At 38.9% G+C, this 11,179-nt stretch overlaps 1 pseudogene; it reads left to right on the top strand.

Moving 5' to 3' along the window:
- Positions 1–10,411: 10,411 nt before the first annotated feature.
- Positions 10,412–10,809, top strand: LOC143394651 (2-iminobutanoate/2-iminopropanoate deaminase pseudogene; annotated as a pseudogene).
- Positions 10,810–11,179: the final 370 nt, after the last annotated feature.

Here is an 11,179-nt window from a genome sequence, read left to right on the forward strand (position 1 = left end):
TCGCTGCTTCTGCCTACTCCGCAAATAAGACGGAAATGAAAATACTTTATTCTGTACCATTTCTTAGGGCAGAGAGAGTGATTAGAGATCAGATCTTGGTGGGTGATTAAGCAATAGCTGACATGTTTAAAAAGAGGCGTTTGGAGCTCTGCACTTAAAAAGTTAATAAATGACCATCCTGGTGTCCTCTGTAGGACCTAAAAATGGAAAACGTGTTTCTATCTCTTTCCGTATCACAGAAGCATCTCAGTGGTGGGCAGGTACTATGTAAACAGAAAGCCAGCATTATTTCCTGATCCTCCTTTGGATCTCCGAATGCTTATGACTGACGCCTTGCCTCTTCCTTTCCCTCTGTATTGAAAGCATCTTATTCACAATGATATAATTAACCTGAATACAGATCTCCAAACTCTATCTCTGTGCTTCTGATCTACCCATCTTCATCATACTCTGCTGCTCCAATGGAGACATTTAATGGGAACATCAACATCCCTTAACCCTGTAATATTGCTGCCAAATCAGTAAAGAAAGATTGGGGAGCATATGAGACTTTGGGATCTCTCTTCTTTAGAGAAGACCCTAATAACCATTTCAAAGCAAGCCAGTTTAACTGGGTTTTCTAATATGGTAATATGTCTCCACTGGAGCATTGAAATAACCTTTAGTATCTCAGCCTCTGGGAAAGATCTGCAATGGTTATTGAAAAAATCACACCTATGATTTTCAGCACACTGTACAAATTAGTGATATCAGAGTTTATTCTTGGAATAATTATAATGCCTTCCATTTGTCTGACATTTTCAACAACCTTTCAAAGTATTCTCATTTTCATTTCTAATTTGGTGCAATTACAGTCCCATAAATATATCCCCACCCCCTCACCTTTCAGATAAGGAAATGAAGGAAATGGTTAAAGGTCTTGTTTTAGGTGACAGAATTATTCAGAAGTTAGCCAGGACTAGGACCCTTGTTCCTATTCTTGGCTTAACTTCTTTCTAACACAGTAGCCACCAGCCCACATTAAATACTTTAAATGTGGCCAGTTTAAATTGAGATGTGCTGTATGTATGCTAAATTTGCCATGAAAAGTGAATGTCAAATATCTTAGTAATTTTTACGTGATTACATGTTGAAACAATATTTTTGATTGAGTCAAAGAAAATGTATTATTAAAATTAATTTCACCTTTTAAAAAAGGTGGCTACTAGAAAATTCAGAGTTACACATGTAGCTTTCATAATATTCTTATTGGATAGGGTCAGTCTGTACAATTCCCTTTCTTGGTCCATCTTTAAATTCTTTCTCTGTTTTAGCTGGGCGTTGTGGTACATACCTGCAATCTCAGTGACTCAGGAGCCTAACTAAGGCAGGAGGATTGCAAGCTCAAGGCCAGGCCCAGCAATTTAGCAAGACCCTCAGCGATTTAGCAAAACCCTGTCTCAAAATAAAAATAAAAAAGAACTGGGGATGTAGCTCAGAGTAAAGCACCCCTGTGTTCAATCACTAGTACAAAAAAAAAATCTTTCTGTGGAGCTGTGGTTGTAACTCAATTGTAGAGTACTTACCTAACATATGTAAGGCACTGGGTTCAATCCTCAGCACCACATAAAATAATAATAATAATAATAAATAAATAAAATAAAGTTATTAAATCTTTCTCTGTTTTAAAAGTCTAATGACAACGTTTAGTTTTACTAGCCATCATATCTATTTTATTTAATTTTTTAGATATTTATGTAATACATTTGATATGTGCCAGGTACTGTGTAGATGATGGGAAGATGAAAAAGATATTGTCATTTCTTTCTCTCCAGATTCTTACAAAATGGCCGGAGAGATAATTGATCACAAATACCTATAATTAATTACACTCAGATTGCAGTGTAGGAGCACAAAATGTGGAGACCACTCCATGTGGGGGATTGGGAAAGAGGAATTTTGTTCCAGAAGAACATAAAGGATTTCAAAAGGCAGAGTTTACATAGAAATTTCAGGTGGTGCCAAGACTTTGGATTTTAGAGAGCCACTGAAAGTCCGAGCAGGAGAGTGATGCTAGAATTGTGGTTGAGGATTATTTTAGCAGCATTTTATTGGGACTGATAGAAACTGGAAGAAATGGATGATACCAAAGACAGATACCAACAAGTACCACAAGGGGGAGATGTATAGCTTTCTGCCTCATTCTAGTAGAGAGCGTACATGATTTAAAAAATAAAATTAGATAAGTAAAAAAATCATGCTCAAGAATCTGAGAAAGCATGAACCTTGGCATAAACTGATTATATGTTTTGAAGCTTGGAAAGCAATCATATTTACAATTGTCTTTTTCCTTTCCGAGAGTAATATTGTATCTTGTTAATTAAAATGAGCAAGTGATTAAAAAAAAAAAAGTTATCTTAGTCATAGGAAGAGAAGTTACAGAGCTGAGGACTATCTGCCCAATAAAGTCCTCCATTCAGATCTAGCCATGTTTTCAGGAAGAGGGATAGCAAATGGGACTGGGGGAGGAGGTGGATAGGACCAGAAATTTAAGTGAGATTGTAATATAGGAATATAAAAGTATCAGAGGGTGACAGGTGAAAGAAAGGAAAATTGAGACTATAAAGTGGAAGATTAGCACTTAATAGGAATGAAAAAGTCATGGCATAAAAAAAAACAGAAAAAAGCAACAACCCTATTTTCTTATGTGGGTAACTATATAAAATAAAGTTTGCAAAACTATTTTAGGATTATCTTCTAACAGTTTTTTCTCTGGGACATATCCTATCCATATGAATCATTTAAAAATATGTGATATCAGTGGTATATATCAAATATACCAGGACCTGTTGCAGTTTTTGCATAAAATTGTCTCTTGAAAAATGGAATCAGCTGGGCATAGTGGTGCATGCATGTAATCCTAGCAGCTTGGGAGGCTGATGTAGGAGGATCTCAAGTTCAAAGCCAGCCTGAACAATTTAGTGAGGCCCTAATCAACTAAGCAAGATCCTGTTTCTAAATAAAAAATTAAAAAGACTGGAGATGTAGCTCAGTGGTTAAGCGTCCCTGGGTATCAAAAAAAAAAAAAAAAAAAAAAGGAATCAATTAGGAAAATCTAAATGTTAAAATCATCCTACTTGCTGGTTTAATTGCTAAATTATATCCCTGGAGCAAGATTAAAGTTCTCCCTAAAGAGTGCAGTTTGAATTTCCTTTTATTTATTTATTTATTTTTGTGGCTCTGGGGGATCCAAACCAGGGCCTCATACATGCTAGGCAACTGCTCAACCCCAGACCCACATCCCCAGCCCCACAACTTTTATTATTTGTTTATGTATTTATTTATTTTGGTACCAGAGAATGAAGTCAGGGGCCCCTAACCACTGAGGCAAATCCCCAGTCCTTTTTATTTTTTATTTTGAGACAAGGTCTCACTAAGTTGCTTAGGGCATCACTAAGCTGCTAAGGATGGCTTTGAACTTGCAATCCTACTGCTTCAGCCTCCCAATTTACTGAGGTTACAGGAATACACCACTGCACCTGGCTTATTAAAAAAAAAAAAAAAAAAAAAAAAAAAAAGCAGGAAAAAAGAACACACAGAATTTATTACATGCTGGAGACATGGGCATATTAGACTTCTGAATTTCCTTTTAATACCCTCTTTTGTATGTGTGTATGTGGGGGGGTGCTAGTAATTGAATCCAGGGCCACTCTACTAATGAGCTATATCCCTAGCCATTTTTATTTTTACTTTTTAATTTTGAGATAGGTTCTTGCTAAGTTTCCCAGACTGGTCTCAGACTTGACAATCTTCCTGCTTCAGTTTCTGAAATTGCTGGGATTACAGGTGTGTGCCACCATGCCTGACTTGAATACCCTCTATTATGTCTTTTCTTTTGCCTTTTATGATGCTCCAAGCCAAGAGGCTGGAAGGATACAGTGTTGATCATATCTATCCTGTCTATCCTTTGCTTAAAGGGGTTAAAGAAATGCTTCAAGCCTTCATGGTAGCGTTGTCAGGTCAGTCTCACAGAAGGAGGGGAGGAAGCTCACCTGCTTCCTGAAGCATATGTCATTCTTTCCATTGTGTCAAGGACAGTGTGAAATAAGAGTCTGTGGCTGACTTTATTTGGTATCACCTGCCTGGGATGAATGAATTAGCAGCAGTTCTGGGTTAACACAGTAAACACAGGCAAGTCTGGCTGAGGATGGGTATACCCAAGATCCTAAAAGTTCAAGACTTTTATTTTTTTGTAGCTCAGTGGCCAAGTTGGACTTTCTCGTTCGTAGGCTGCTTTGGACTACTTTCCTAATAGATTATAAATGCCAGCCTTTCAAACACATGACATTTAAAAGAGATCTCCACCATTTATCTTTGATTCCATTTTCCTCAGCTCTGTTCACTTTCTTTTCGAATATGGATTGTCATTTCCATATGAAATTTTCATGATATATGTCAAAAATCTCAGATGTAATAGCCTTCTAGGAAATATTCTCTTTCAAATCTTACATGGATTGGAATGGATTAGACAACCAGGTTTTAGACATATTTTTATTTTGTTGTAGGTCTCTTCTTCTTCTCCCTTAATATGTGCCCTGGGGATATAATAGCACTCAGCAGACTTTTTGTCCTCTCCCACATGTATTGACTCTGAGAAGTAAGGGGTTTTAGCATTTTTTTTTTTTTTTTTTTTTTTTTTTAGAAAAGCTGGGAGAGTGCAGAGAGGAAAGCCTTACTCCAAGGCAACTCGGGCACAAACCACACTGGAATCAAAAAACCTAAGTAGTGGAAAAGAGTAGTTTTGACTTCGAATGGAGAAAGGGTGAACAGAAGCTGCCAGGGATATTTGAGAAAGAACATGGTGACTTAGGGTGAAAATTTTAGATTCTGGTTCTGATCGTATTTTAATAACATGAGGACCCTAAGCAAATTGCTTACTGGATGAATTTCCATTTTCTCTTCTGTAAAATAATGACAATAACAAATATACCTCTCTCACAGGGTTGCTTTATAAGGTAATTCACAAATGGTATGATATATGAGTATCTACATGTGACTCAAGGGTGTTAAAAATAACTCTGGCCTTAAGTCTGAGGTGGTAGAAGGGAGGCTCATAAATGAGGTAAGGGAGCTGGGAATGATTAAAGCCTGCTGGATGTGGGAATCTGTCTGACAGAATGGGGTGAGACTGGTACCCTAGTGGTTTCGTGCAGATGGTTTGTGTGTGCTTGAAGACAGAGTGAACACGTTGCATTGGAGAGGACAGTGTCCTGCGAAGTGTGTGAGGGAGGGAAGCCTCAGGAGATGGGCAGAGCCAATGGCCAGGCTCTTCCAGGAAGTGGACTTGGAAAGTTACCTAAAGGCACCAAGAGGCAGAGAGCCTTCTCTGTAGATGGCGCTTTGGGTTCACAACTAATCACAGAGTTCCAACCCTGCTTCTGAGTCATTGTACTTCTTTTTCTTTACAAAATCATCTATGTCAAAGAAGTATATGGTAAGGTTTGAGAAAACCAACCCTAGTGGACAGTGCCAATAATGTGACGGTTATTATAAATCTCACTATGTCAGTTCTTTCAAAGATTCCCTGTTCCCTCAGGAGAAAGACCACATTCCTTACTGCAGCTTTCTAAGTCTATTAAACTTCAGCCTCAGTCTACTTCTTTAGCCCCATGTCTGCTACTTCCCGTGCTCTTCCTTCTGTCCTTTCCTTGACAACATATATCTCCTATTTCTAGTCTAAATAATTTCCTCATGACCCTAACTACACCAAAAAAAAAAAAAAAAAAAAAAAAAAAAAAATTTTTTTTTTTTTTTTTGGATCAGGAATTGAACCCAGGGGCGCTTAACCATTGAGTCACATCCCCAGCCCTTTTTAATATTTTATTTAGAGACAGGGTCTCACTGAGTTACTTAGGGCCTCAATAAGTTGCTGAGGCCGGCTTTGAACTTGTGATTCTTCAGCCTCAGCCTCCCAAGCCTCTCAAGATTACAGGTTTGTGCCATCATACCAGGACCAAATTCTTTTTTTTTTTTTTTTTAAAGAGAGAGAGGGGTAGAGAGAGGTAGAGAGAGAGAGAGAGAATTTTAATATTTATTTATTTTTTTTAGTTATCGGCGGGCACAGCATCTTTGTTTTGTATGTGGTGCTGAGGATTGAACCCGGGCCACACGCATTCCAGGCGAGCGCGCTACCGCTTGAGCCACATCCCCAGCCCAGGACCAAATTCTTAACATGTCTTCTTTCTAGTTTTTTGTGCAACATTTCCCCCTTCCCACAATGACCCTTTCTTTGCTTACAGAACTCCTATTCAGTTTCTGGGACATGGCTCCCACATCACCTCTTCCCTGAAGAGTATATATCAGTGTCCCATCCTAAGTTTCCATAATAATACTTTATTCATTCTCCTGTCATGGCAGGATTGGGAACTCCTTGAGAATGGTGCTTGTTCTCTAGCTGTTAGCATCGGGTCTGGTAGGTAATGAGTGCTCAGTAAATATTTCTTTTATTGATTCCAAAAGCTGAACACGGTTTCACACATCCCACCACCTTACCCTAAATTCCACGGCCAATAGCAGCCACCATTCTATCTCATAGGGACTTCACTTTGTTCGCTCCAGGTCCTTTCAAAAGGTTTTAACGTTTCAGAGGGGAAAAAAGAAAAACTTTTTTTAAAAAAAGGCGTTTTGATTAAAAAACTTTTTTGAAGTTCAATGTCCTCTTTTTCAACACATCACCAAAAGTTTATTGCTGAGCCATGTCTTCATGCTCTACCTACCAGAAGGAAGGTCTGCCTAAGGCAAGAGGGACAATATGCCCTAAAATCATTTGATTGAACACTCCAAAGCTCTTTAGGAAATGGTCTGTAAACCTTAGAGTTCAGTTTGTCCTGGAAGTTTAGCAACATCCTCCTGACTTCAGTTGGTTCTTTTCACTAATTTTTCTTTTTCTTTTGTAGCTTATTGGATCTATAATGGTGCTGTGATTTGGATATGGTTTGAATATGATCCCCTCATGTTTACATGCCAAAAGCTTTGTCCCCAGTATGGCCATGTTGAGAAGTGGTGGAGTTCTTAAGGGATAGGGCCTAGTAGAATTTAGGTCACTGGCTATCACCCTTGGAAGAGATTATTGTCGTTCCCATGGGATCCTAGAGCAGATGATTTATTGAAGAAAGGATATTGGACCTAAAAACAGTTATTTAGCCAAAATTCCTTTTAAAAGAACTTGCTCTCCTTGTGAAATTTTAAAGCCTTTTGAATGTAAATTGTGGAATAAACAAGGAAGTCTAAATAAGACAGCTAGAATGGTGGCTGCTTTGGTTCATAGAATTTGGGGGAATGTGGTAGGATGTGTAAAACTGTGTAGCTTTTTGTAATCAATAAAAGAAATACTTACTGAGCACTCATTGTGTGCCAGACTTGATATTAAGAGCTGGGGAACAATAAAAAGAGTAAGCCTGGCTCCTGACTCTCTCTTGCTTCCTGTCTCACTATGTGACCTCTATCTTTTATACACACTCCCAATCATGATGCCATGTGCCATGTTGTAATGTAGCCAGAAGGCCCTCACCAGAACTTAGCAGTGCCAGACCCATGCCTGGCGTGGCCATGGGTCTAGCACTCCAAATTGTGAGCCAAACAAATTTCTTTTATATGAAGTACTCAGCCTCAGGTATTTTGTTAGAGTAACAGCAAACAGACTAAGAAAAACAATTTGTTGGTTTGAGTTGAAGGAAGATAAGGGACTCCTCTGTCAGTCAGTTAATACTTGAGATATCTACATCAGAGAGCCTTTCATTTCCACAATAAACATGTTCTCCAAATGTAAATATACCTTAAAAAGTGTATGATAACACTAAAGCTCAGGAATTCAATTAAATTCATATAACTAATGTTTGGAATACTTCCATGCCTGCCTTCAAGAGGCTTACATACTGTGGAAGCAGTAAGAAAAGCCAGTGATCACAATGCAGTGCAGTAGCTGCTCTTTGGGATGTTCTTGGGGCCCAGAGAAAGGGTAGACATGGTAGTTTGGAGAGGTTAGAGATGAGAGAGGATCTAGACTCAGCAAAGACTTTCCAGAAGCATTGATGCATCCGCAGACTCTTTAAAATTGAATAGCCATTAGGGAATGTTGGGGAATATTTTAGGGTTTTTTTTTTTGGTACCAGTCCTTGAACTCAGGGGCACTAAACCACTGAGTCACAACTCCAGCCCTAATTTTGTATTTTATTTAGAGACAGGGTCTCACTGAGTTGCTTAGCACCTTGCATTTGCTGAGGCTGGCTTTGAATTTGTGATCCTCCTGTCTCAGCCTCCTGAGCCACTGGGATTATAGGTGTGCACCACCATTCCCAGCATGAGTCCTCTTTTATAAGGAACTCTTTATTAAAGTCTGGAGAATATTTAGAGGGCCTCTAGAGAGATTCTTATTTCCTAAGACTGCTGATGTCACGGGGGCTGCTACATAGAAACAAAAATGTCAGAGGAAATCTCTCTAAGAACCAAATTTTAGAGCAGTCAAAGACAAACATCCTTTTATTACCCCAGGTAAAACTGATGAACACTGGCAGTGCCACAGTCACCTACTCGGTAGGAGGGATTTTTGGTGAGGTCTAAACTGTTGTAGTTTGAACAAAATGATTTTCCTCCCAGGAGTTTTCCAATATTGACTCACAGCCCTATTTGATTATGACCTGATGCTCTTTTGCAGCATTGGTAAGTATTTAATCCTGAGATTCGATTCTGTCCTAATTCTCTCTCTCCCACATGTCTTTCGTTTTTCAGTTTGTGTTCCAGTTTATTTGCAGAGCCTAAGCTATCCTGCCTGCCTGCCTCCTTTTTCTGTTCTTATGTCTTCTTCCTTTTCCTTTGGCTATTGGTGGTTTAAGAGGCATAATGCTGAATTGGGACCAGATGTTAATGAAGCAAAATAAGTCAAGCAAATCAAAACTTCCCGATATTTGGTTTTAGGCTAGTTAGCCACGGCAGCATTTTTTTTAAAATGTGATTTACATTAAAGCCTGTTTGGGAATGTCCTTTTTATTCTGTGTGACAGAGCAATGGACAGAGACCAAGTGACCAGGCAACAAGGCAGAACTGTATGCTGGTGGCCACAACCCAGGCCTCTCCAAAATCTTGAGGAAATTTTGATGTCAATATCTGTTTCTAGGGACATAGAGATTTTTTACTTTCTACTAGAACAATAATTTGGCAGGTGGTGAATTTATTGCTTTAAAGTTTTTTTTTTTTGAAGTTTCACTCTTAACTATTTCATTCCTAAATAACAGAGTAAAGACATCATCATGATGAACAAATTATTTTTAATGTATCATACATGTAACATTCTGGTCAGACACCAGATGAGCAGAGGGAAAATACATGATTCACATGCATATGGGTTACTGTTTTGAAGACAGAGGACACATACATTTAAATATATATCTATGGACTGAGGATGTGGCTCAGGGATAGAGTGCTTGCCTAGCGCATGTAGGGCACTGGGTTCAACCTCCACTTCTGAAAAAAAAAGATGTGTGTGTGTGTGTGTGTGTGTTTGTGTGTGTGTGTTGTGTTATATAAAACATACATATTTGTCGGGGTTGGGGACTTAGCTTAGTGACAAAGTGCTTGCCTAGCATGCGCAAGGACCTGGGTTCGGTCCTCAGCCCTGGAGAAAAAAAAGGTTTAAAAAAACATACATATTTGTTAAAACATATGTATTTCATGACATATATATGTATATATACATATATATCTATATGTTTTAACAAACAAATAAAAACTGCCAGATAACTGAGTGTCAAGTGAATATTCTGTAAGTTGGCTGACCATAGAATAGAACCCACTTTGTTCTGGACGGTCTGAGTTCATGCCCAGTTTATGGTTCAGAGTAATTGTGCCCCCTTTAACACTCAACCATCACAATTTGGGTGATACATTCATTATATGGTTATCGTATGTACAGAACAACCTTCTGGGAATTAAGGGGAGGGAGTGATTATCGATGGCTAGGGTATTTGGTGGGGAGTTCAGGGAGCTGGTGGAACTTGCGTTGGGCCTTGAAGGAGGAGTTAGGACATAGGCAAGAAGAGAGCAACCTACAGGGAGATATCAGGAACAAAGGGACCAATATGGACATGGGAATAAAGTACAGCCACAGCATAACTCCAGAGAACATGGTTCACATAGTGTTCTCTCCGCATGGCCCCCTCTGGATGGTGCAGCTCTTGGCTCTTCAGGTATAACATATTTAGGAAGTAATTGAAACATTACTTTAACTGGAGAAGAGAATTTGTGTAAGAATAGAAACAAGTACAGAACAGACAGTGGAGGATAAAGATGCCAGAAATTTAAGTTTTACATGAGAAACGAGTGGGTCTGATTGTAGGGGTTTCTTCTCCTTGAGGGGCATGAGAAAGAAAGACTAGACATGTTGTCCCTGATCAAAAAGGTGATCAGCACCATGAAAGCCCCAGGGGTCACTGGTCCCTATACTAAAGTAGTGTAGGGACCACTTACATCTCTGAACAGAGAGGCACAGACCCTTCTAACAAACAGCTTGTATCAGGAGCGGGAGCAGCAGAAACTGAACAAACTCTTATAAACATGGGTGAAATTCTGAAAGCTGCAGGGTGGGACTTCACTAATGGGTCAAAGCACCTGTTTTGCTGGCTGGCGTAAATGATTTCAATACCGACAATGAAATCTATCTACAAACAGTATTTCAATACTAATTTTCCTACTGGAGTTGCTCACCAGATTGCTCCCAAAGAAGCATTTGTTGAGATTGAAGCAGTAGCTATTCAAGGACCTCTCACAATTGCATGACAATAAGTGGGCACAGTATTGTTCTCATTATGTCTTTAACATCTTGCCAGGTGCCGTGGAGCATGCCTTTAGTCCCAGCAGCTCGGGAGGCTGAGGCAGGAGGATTGCAAGTTCAAAGCCAGCTTTAGCAATTTAGCGAGGCCCTAAGCAACTTAGTAAGACCCTGCTCAATAAATAAATAAATAAATAAATAGGGTTGGGGGTGTGACTCAATGGTTAAGTCCCCCTGGGTTCAATCCCTGATACAAAAATAAATAAATAAATAAAAAATTAACATCTTGATTTTTATAATTGATGTTGGAAAAATATACATGTAACTAACATATCTGAAATTATCATGGGAATACTATATGATAGATTTCACATGAAT

This window comes from Callospermophilus lateralis, chromosome 3 (assembly GCF_048772815.1).
Source record: "Callospermophilus lateralis isolate mCalLat2 chromosome 3, mCalLat2.hap1, whole genome shotgun sequence".
NCBI lineage: Eukaryota > Metazoa > Chordata > Mammalia > Rodentia > Sciuridae > Callospermophilus > Callospermophilus lateralis.